This window comes from Myotis brandtii, unplaced genomic scaffold, assembly GCF_000412655.1.
Source record: "Myotis brandtii unplaced genomic scaffold, ASM41265v1 scaffold179, whole genome shotgun sequence".
Lineage (NCBI taxonomy): Eukaryota > Metazoa > Chordata > Mammalia > Chiroptera > Vespertilionidae > Myotis > Myotis brandtii.
Window position 1 is genome coordinate 3,214,839 of NW_005356635.1, and position 9,851 is coordinate 3,224,689.

Consider the following 9,851-nt stretch of genomic DNA (forward strand, 5'->3'; position numbering starts at 1 on the left):
ACACTGGGGAAGCTGAGCCACTGGGTCATACAGGAAACCTATTAGAAAAGGCCACTCTACCAACTCCAGGAGACATGGCAGCTCTACCTAATACATAGAAACTAACACAGGGAAGCAGCCAAAATGCAGAGACAAAGAAATATGTTGCATATGAAAGAACAGAAGAAATCTCCAGAAAAGGAACTAAATGAAGTGAAAGCAAGCAAACTACTAGATAGAGAATTCAAAACAATGGTTATAAGGATGCTCAGGGATCTTAATGAGAGCTTCAAGGGACTTAGTGAGAATTTCAAGGATCTTAGTGAGAATTTCAAGAAAATTAGTGACGACATCAAAGACATAAAAAAGAACCAGTCTGAAATTAAGCATACACTAACTGAAATAAAGAATAATTTACTGGGATTCAACAGTAGAGTAGAGGGTTCTGAGAATCAAATCATTGATTTGGAATATAAGGAAGCAAAAACACCCAATCAGAAGAGCAAAAAGAATCCAAAAATATGAAGATAGCATAAGGAGCCTTGGGGACAACTTCTAGCTTATTAACATTCATATCATGGGGGTCCCAGAAGGAGAAGAAAAAGAGCAAGATATGGAAAACCTATTTGAAAAAATAATGACAGAAAACTTTCCCTACTTAGTGAAAGAAATAGACTTACAAGTCCAGGAAGCACAGAGAGTCCAAAACAAGAGGAACCCAAAGAGGCCCGCACCAAGACACATCATAATTAAAATGCCAAGGGCTAAAGACTAAAAGAATCTTAAAAGCATCAAGAAAAATGAAGTTAGTTACCTACAGGGAGCACCATAGGACTGTCAGCTGATGTCTCAATAGATACTTTGTAGGCCATGTTAGAAATAAGTCAAGCCCCCTAAATCAGGGATCCTGGTAGAACACAAAGCATACTTGATAGCCAGGCAGCAAGGCAAATTCTTCACTTCTGCAGAAGGGTACATACCAGCACAGTCTGGCAGCACATACACTGGGCGCTGAGCTGGCAGTTTTCTCAGGCTTTTATTCCTAATGCACGTGATCTGTCTCTCACTCTTGAGAGCTTCGGCTCACACTCTTGCACGATTGCCTAATTTAAAGTAAGTGGTTGACCTTTGCCATTTCAAAATGGAAGCCCTCAGGGGAGCTGCAATTTATGTGAACCAAAATGGCGGCTGCCTAAGCTCCATTCTTTGACAGAAAAAATTACTTGCTTATTCTCACAGGCCAGAAGGGAGTAGTCAAGAAATATTCAAAGTGATGAATAGCATGAACCTACAACCAAGATTACCCAGCAAAGCTATCATTCAGAATTGAAGGTCAGATAAAGAGCTTCACAGACAAGAAAAAGTTAAAGGGGTTCATCACCACCAAACGAGTATTACATAGAATGTTGAAGGATATTCTTTAAGAAGAGGAAATATATATAATACATATATACAACAAATACATATCTATCAACATTTGAATCTAAAAATCAAAATAAACAAAGAATCCAATGAAGAAAATTAACTGATGAATAAAATAGAACCAGAGGCATAAAAACATGGAACAGACTGACAAATCTCAGGGATAGTGGAATGGGGGACAGAAAGAGATTAACCAAAGAATTTATGTGCATATATGCATATCTATGGACACAAACAATAAGGTGATGAAGCCCTGGGGCAGGGCAGGTACCGGTTGGAGGGGTACAATGTGGGAAAAAAAGAAGACATCTGTAATACTCTCACAATAAAAATTTAAAATAAATTAATTCATAAAATTACATTTTTAAAGTCAACTTGACAGTATTTCTAAATTTAAAATACAAATATCTTCTGCACTAATTTTTTTGTGTAGGAATACAGTAATACATGTATAAGGATGTATGTATACAGTAATTTATTATAGTATCCATCCATTTGGAATAATATCCAAATATACTAATAATAAGTAGTATCCATCCATTTGGAATAATATCCTATTAATAATGAAAAAATATGAAAAGTGATATGAAACCAACTCTTAAGTTATATTAATTTGTAAAAGAAAGATACAGAACTGTATGGCAAGTGTGAGTAAAAAAAAAATTGGAGCTACATACAAACACATGTTAGATCTGCATGGATAAAAAGCATAAAAACTGGCAAAATAAATTGCCTCTGAAGAGTACTGGCAAACTGAGGAACTAGGAGGCTGATGTGAAATGGAAATTCACTTTCCAATACTGTTGAGATATTTTTTAAACCATCTCCACTATTAGTTGAATTTTTTCAAAACAAAGTCCTTTTTCACAACAAGTTTGTCACCAGAACACAGTTGTCATGAAAATCACTACTAAATCAAAGCCAAAATGGGAAAGGAAAAGACTCATATCAACATCATTGTCAATGACAAATAGATTCCTGCAAATCTACCACTACTGGCCATCTGATCTACAAATATGGTGGGATTGACAAAAGAACCATCGAAAAATTTGAGAAAGAAGCTGCTGAGATGGGGAAGGGCTCCTTCAATTATGTCTGGGTCTTGGATAAACGGAAAGCTGAACATTAGTGTGGTATCACCAATGATATCTCCCTGGAAATTTGAGACCAGCAAATATTATATGGTCATCACGGATGCCCCAGGACACAGAGACTTTGTCAAAAACATTGATTACAGGTACATCTCAGGCTGACTGTGCCGTCCTGATTGTTGCTGCTGGTGTTGGTGCATTTGAGGCAGGTATCTCCAAGAATGGACAGACCCATGAACACGTCCTCTGGCTTACACTCTGGGTGTGAAACAACTAATTATTGGTGTTAATAAAATTGGTTCCACTGAGCTGTTCTACAGCTAGAAGGGATACAAGAAAATTGTTAAAGAAGTCAGCACCTACCTTAGGAAAATTATCTAAACCCTAACACAGTAACATTTGTGCCCATGTCTGATTAGAAGGGCAACAACATGCCAGAGCCAAGTGCTAACATGCCTTGCTTCAAGGGACGGAAAGTCCCCCGTAAAGATGACAATGCCAGTGGAACCACACAACTTGAAATACTGGATTGCAACCTGCCATTAACTCGCCAAGTGATAAGCCGTGTTTGCCCCTCCAGGATGTCTACAAAATTGGTGGTATGAGTACTGTCCCTGTAGGCACAGTGGAGACTGGTGTTCGGAAACCTGGCATGGTGGTGACTATGCTCCAGCCAGTGTTACAATTGAAGTGATGTCTGTTGAAGGCCACCATGAAGCTTTGAGTGAAGCTTTTCCTGGGGACAGTGTGAGCTTCAATGTCAAGAACATATCTGTCAAGGAAGTTCATCGTGACAATGTGGCTGGTGACTGCAAAAATGACCCACCAGTGGAAGCAACTGGTTTCACAACTCAGGTGATTGTTCTGAACCATCCAGGCTAAATCAGTGCTGGCTAAACACCTGTGCTGGATTGTCACACAGCTCGTGTTGCTTGCAAATTTGTTGAGCCAAAGGAGAAGATTGATGGTCATTCTGGGAAAAAGCTGGAAAATGGCCCTAAGTTTTTGAAATCTAGTGATGTTGCAATCAATATGGTTCCTGGCAAGCCCATGTGTGTTGAGAGCTTCTCTGACTGTCCTCTGGGCCATTTTGCTATTCTTCCACTCCCTGAGTTCATACATTACTTCCTCTGGGAAGTTTCCAGAGCAACCACGCCCCTTGCTACATGCTGCCCTAGCTCTCTCTACATGTCCTTCATAGCACTTACTGAGGTTCAGATTACATATTCGATCAATGTGCCTCATATATAAGGCCCGAAAAGGCAGAACCTATGTCTGTCGCCCTCACTGTCCATAACACATACATAGTGCCTAAAGATGAATTCTGTGGTCTGAGGGAGTAGTGCCTCATAAAGTACCCTAGGGGTTGTGAATAGAGAACACTTCTTTTTTAAATCCTCACCTGAAGATATGTTTTGGGGGTTGTTTGTTTTTTATTATTGACTTTAGAGAGAGAGAGAGAGAGAAAAAGAGAGAGAGAGAGAGAGAGAGAGAGAGAGAGAGAGAGAGAGAGATGAGAAAGAAACATAGATTGGTTGCCTCCCGTATGTGCCCTGACTGGTGATCAAAACCACAACCTAGGTAGGTGTCCTGACTGGAATCAAACCCACAACCCTTTTGGTGTACAGGACGATGCTCCAACTAACTGAGCCACCTGGCCAGGGCTAGAAAGAACACTTTTAAGGTGTTCATGTGGGAAAGAATGTAGATACATGAGAAATGCATAAGCAATTTTAGTAAGGCCAAAGTGAATAAGGCCTTGTGTACACAGACACACAGACCCCATATGTCATTAAGTTTTTTGCATAGTTTATCCTTTAGTCTATCAAAAGTGCAAATAAAATTAAAAAATACATAGCCCCATCATATCCAATGCATCCAATAACAAATAAACAAAATTTATAACAAGCATCTCACATAGGGGCTACCAGGCACCTAGTACATGGGTATTTGATGACATGCCCACTCCCATAAAAACACTGTATTGCCATTGATTTATGACACTTTTAAAAAATTTGATAACAGCTAACTATTACCCATGGCTCAGCTAACTAACTAAAACAGACTGGCACTGAACAGAACCTGGAAGAAAGTCTAAACACTGAGTAAAACCCGTTGAACCATGGCTGTAATTGCCGGTTTGGGTTGCACATTCCATTCTCTGGTTTGTGCTGATCATACCTCCTAAGTGGAAATAAAAACAGCAAAGGGTGTATTTTACTCAGTTGCATAATAAAACCTCACAGTTCCCATTAAAGAAAACAATCTCTGTGGCATTACTTTCATAGACTGTCTCCTGTCGCTCAGCCAGCAAGAATTAAACTCAATCTGGGCACATTTCTCGAGATTTTGAGTTCCAGTACAAGTTTCCAAATAATGTTATTAATGATGAGTCAGTTCAGAATGCACTGTGGTACAGACCACATAGAAATTTAACCACGAGAAAGAACTGAAGCTAGAAAGCAGCCTAGTGTAGCTGACAGAGTTGAAGATAGATCTGTAGTAAAAGTATCTTCTGACTTGCCATACTAATGCCCTCAACCTATTGCTCACTCTTTTATCCTGAAATAAAAACTAACCCTGAATTCATTTTTTGTTGTTAATATTATGGCTTAGTCAAAGTTTATACAAATAGACTTTTCTCTTAAAATCTTTAAAAAAATTAACCCCCCCCCCAAAAAAAATTTAATAGTCTTTTTAAGTTACAGTTCTTAACTTTGAGTTGTCTTTTCCATTAATAATCTCCTTAATTTATTTTTTCTAGGATTAAATGGCTGAAACATTTCAAAATCATGTATTTTCCAATATTTTATATATTTGCGATGTGTTTCTTCTAAAGTAGTGCCTGACTTTCTCTTCCTTTAAAAATATTTGTTGGGAATATGTCTTTGTCCTACTATAGCCAAATTCATTTTTCTTATGGTTTTTCTATTTCTACATATGTGCAAACAATTGTGAAATAGTCCAATAACCTAAAATTCTAAGCAACATAATAAACAAAAGAAAAAACCCCCAACAATTCACTGTGCATAAATGGTGGTAGCAGCCTCCAGCTCCCTCACAGAAAGACATCATACCATTGGATCATTTTATATTCCAAGTGTTACACTTTAGGTTAATCGATAAAATGTTGACAGAGTATTTAAACTTCTGACCAATTCATTGATGGACTCAAAGTAGTTAAGTGCTAGTAATCTAAAACAAAATTCTAATTTCTCCAAGTATATCTCTGAGCAATATCTGTTAATATAAGACACATTTCTCTGTGATTCTTTTTACTTAAATATACACTACATATTGCTATACTCAAACTTTAAATTAATGTTTGATTATTTCCTAATAGTTATGCTCTCAAAGCACTGTATTTTAGAATGCATAGACTATTCCGCAGTAAAGATAATAGTGTGTGTTCATTAAGAGTCTTTAACATGTGCACAGCATTGTTTTTAAGTGCTTTGTTGCAAAAGACAGTTCTGCATGGGTCTCCTATGCTACTACTAGAGGCCCAGTGCACGAATTCATGTACAGATGAGGTCCCTTGGCCTGGCTGGCGATTGGGGCCCATTGGGGGGGCTGGCCTGCAGCGGGGAGGGACCGCAGGAGGTTGGCCCCAGCAGCAAGCTAACCAACAGCCAATTCCACGAGGAATAAGGCTCCCCCCTCCCTCCTGCCTGGGTCCAGGATGTGGGTGAACCAGATTTGGGGCTGTCAGAGCCCCAGCAGCAAGCTAAGGCATGGTCGATTCTACGAGGAATTGGGCTCTCTCCTCCTTCCTGTCTGGGTCCAGGGTGCGGGTGAATCAGATTTGGGGCTGTCAGGGTCTCAGCAGCTAGGTCTGGGTCAGTGCACATCATAGCTACTGGCCAGTTGTCTGGTTGTTCCAGTCATTCAGTCATAACGGTTGCTTAGGCTTTTATATATATAGATATGATTTGCTAAGTATGCCAATAATGCAATGCCTTATTAGCCCTTTATTCAAGCCACTTCTTAGGGTTGTCTATTGGAGCAAGTGACCCTGAGGAATAAGGTAATGTCTCCCATTGGGGCCATTGAAGAGTTAGATTCCCTAACTTTAGTGTTCCTTGGATGCAACACAACCCCACTGTGTGCACAGCATCTATATGGACCCTCGGCATTTCCCTCTGGGTCTGTGGAGACAGAGAACTGATGCAAACCTGATGCTCATGCTGCCTGCTGCACCATCAATAGAGAAGTCTTTTGTGTCTGATCCAGGAATCTTATGTGCTCTTCCAACATTCATGAAATAATTGTTATGTAACTTATTAGCTTTTAATTAGGGTAAAATCAAATTCCAGCCCCGTGTGTGTGTGTGTGTGTGTGTGTGTGTGTGTGTGTGTGTGTGTAATTTAGAGCATGGTGCCTTGCAACTGATAATAAGTACTAGTTAAGGAGCTATCTTTAGTCTCTGATAAAACTACTTTTAGTAGTAAAAACAACATAAAAGTTTTAAGGGTTTTTTTCTAATAATATTTGGCTCATACTAAGACATTCAAATTTTAAAAATCTTGGTTTTGACCACCTAACAGCAGATTTAATATTTTCCCACTTTATAAACAAATTATAAGAAAATTTACTGAGCTATTTTATGTTTTCTAATGCATCATTCCAATATACTTTTTGCATTAGTTGAATATTCTGACATTTTAAGGGTGAGAAATTTGTATTTTCATCATGGTTTCCCACTCGGCACCACATGATGGCCACCACAGGGTAGATTCTCATTACATCTGTTCTGGCCTTCTCTCTAGTCTCCGCCTCTCTCCAGTCCATTCTGCTACCAGATGAATCTTCCTAATCTTACCTTCTCTACACTGTGACTCTGCTAAAAAAACTTTCAATGACTCCCCACTGACCATAATATAAATCAGAACTCCTTGGGTACCTGGCGCTCAAATTCAAATTGAACCCTAATATATCTAAAGACATCTACTTCCTACATTTTCTACATGAAAACATTACCTCAGTCAAATTGATCTGCTCCCTATCTCACACATATACCTTGCATTTCTCATGGGATGGAGCACACTTCCTTTTCTATATATCTAAATATTACCCATTCTTCAAGAGTGAAACCTGAGGTATCTCTGCCATGTAGCATTTTTTAATACCCTGGTCAGGAATATTGCCTTCATCTTATTTTTTTTCCTGTGGTGCCATGATAAATTTCCCTTTCATGTCATCTTTCTTTATTTGAGGCATGATTGTGATGTATATTAAAATGCTTGCACGCCACTGAATGTCATCCTTGAAGGTCACCCTCAGGGACAATTCCAATGATATTCACATTGCTTAACATGTTTCATGGGCTCTTCTTTGGAACCACAGCCCCAGCTATGTTAGGAAGTCAGCCACTTTATTTTACAATCTCTTCTGCTTTTTTATAAAAGGGAAAAATAAATTATCAACCTTATTTTCCATCTTATTTCCCCAAATCAGCTTGCAATAATTTGGTGTGTTTTTTCTTTAAGGGAAAAAGTTGGCTATTATTGAGAACATTTAAAAACATGCATTATAAGTTCTAAAAGTATACATTCCTTGGCATGACTAAAAAGACAACCCTTCCTTTAGATTAAATGATAAAACAATAACTAGAGGCAGGTCTAGAGCCATGTACTTTAGTAATTGGAAGTTCAAATCTCCCTGGAGGGCCCAGAAGGGTTCATTTGCATTACTTTGCCAATGGCTTAGGCAGTGGTTTTCCCATGGAAAAAAATATTTTTCTAACTGGCATGACATGAAAAGGTAAAATATTTTGTAGTATTTCAGAAATTGTGCAATTATAGGAGGACACACTCTGCTCCCTGAAGTTGCAGACAACTTCTTCTGTGGCCAAAAGAGTAGTGGAGATTTGTACTATGGAAGGATTTACCATTAATTTCCTCAGTGTTCCTGTCATTTCCAAAGGCTACGCAAGGGCTTTGTGGTACATCTGTGTACTTATGTATGTAAGGCCACTGTCAAGTACATCTTCAAACAGAAAATTAGTGACGATACATCTGCATTAAATAAAACCTAACTTCATTGTCTTTCAGAAGGGCTGTGGGAAGATAATGTTTCTACTGCAATTTCCATTTGGTTCCATTTTGTGGAAACTGGGTCCCTTCCAGCTTTTAAATGATCTCAAACTCTATGGAAGCCAAAAATACAATAAGCTAAGACTTTTAGCAAGAGCTTGCTGTACTTTCCATAAAATTTTACTGGATAAAACCTAGCAAACATGACTATGTTGTATATCTGAAACTAATATTGTATGTCAACTGTTAGTAAAAAAATTTTTTAAATCTAGCAAAACTTCTATTTGATTACTTCATATTGTTCTAAAGAAAATATTAATTTTATACATAATTTCTTTTTAATTTATTTAAACAACTATAGCCCTAACTGGTTTGGCTCAGTGGATAGAGCAATGGCCTGCAGACTGGGGGATCTCAGGTTTGATTCCAGTCAAGGGCATGTACCTTGGTTGCAGGCACATCCCCAGTGGGAAGTGTGCAGGAGGCAGCTGATCGATGTTTCTCGCTCATTGATGTTTCTAACTCTCTATCCCTCTCCCTTCTTCTCTGTAAAAAGTCAATAAAATATATTTTTAAAAAACAACTATAGAAAGAGCTTTAATGAAAGGTTTTGTTATGATTCCTGCATCTCATGTTTTCAATATTATTGATATGAATACATTGTAATAAAACTTAGAAATAATTTTAAAATCATTAAGGAAAGCTCATACTTTTGCATTTGTTTTATTTTCACATGTTTTTATTGAGAGCATGCAGTGTCACTCTCTGCCTCCTTATCCTACTTTATTTCTTCATTTGACCTACATAATATTATATTATATTTAATTTTATTATATATCCTTTTAGTAGTTCATCTGTTTATAGTTGGTCTGTCTCTTTTTTTCTTCTTTTTTGTCTGTCTCTTTCTTACTAGGATGTAAGTTCCATGATGGCAGGATGTTTTTCTTCCTCACCATGATATTCCTAGCACTGAGAGCAACACATGTAGGTCCCCAGTAAATATTTACTAAATGCTTAGATGATTTGCTTAAATTCCAGCAAGTCCTGATCGACATAAAGTTGTACACCATCTGAGAAACTGGGTTATAATCTTGTAAGAAAGATTCAAAACCGAGTGTCCCTGAAATTATACAGAAACATTTGTGTATATGTATTTCATAATTTTCATAAGACTCTCAGAATGGCATGTAACCCCCGAGAACAGAGGGTTAAAGCTATGGGGCGGGGGAAGAAGAGCAAGTATTAGCTATGTCAGGAAACATCTGGAATTGAGACATGAGGGAGAACCAGCCAACGGGGCTGAAGGACACAGAAGAGAGCACTG

General features: G+C 38.1%; 1 pseudogene; it reads left to right on the forward strand.

Annotated features, from left to right (window-relative positions):
* The first annotated feature begins 2,492 nt into the window (after window positions 1-2,492).
* Window positions 2,493-3,374, forward strand: LOC102249902 (annotated as a pseudogene).
* Window positions 3,375-9,851: the final 6,477 nt, after the last annotated feature.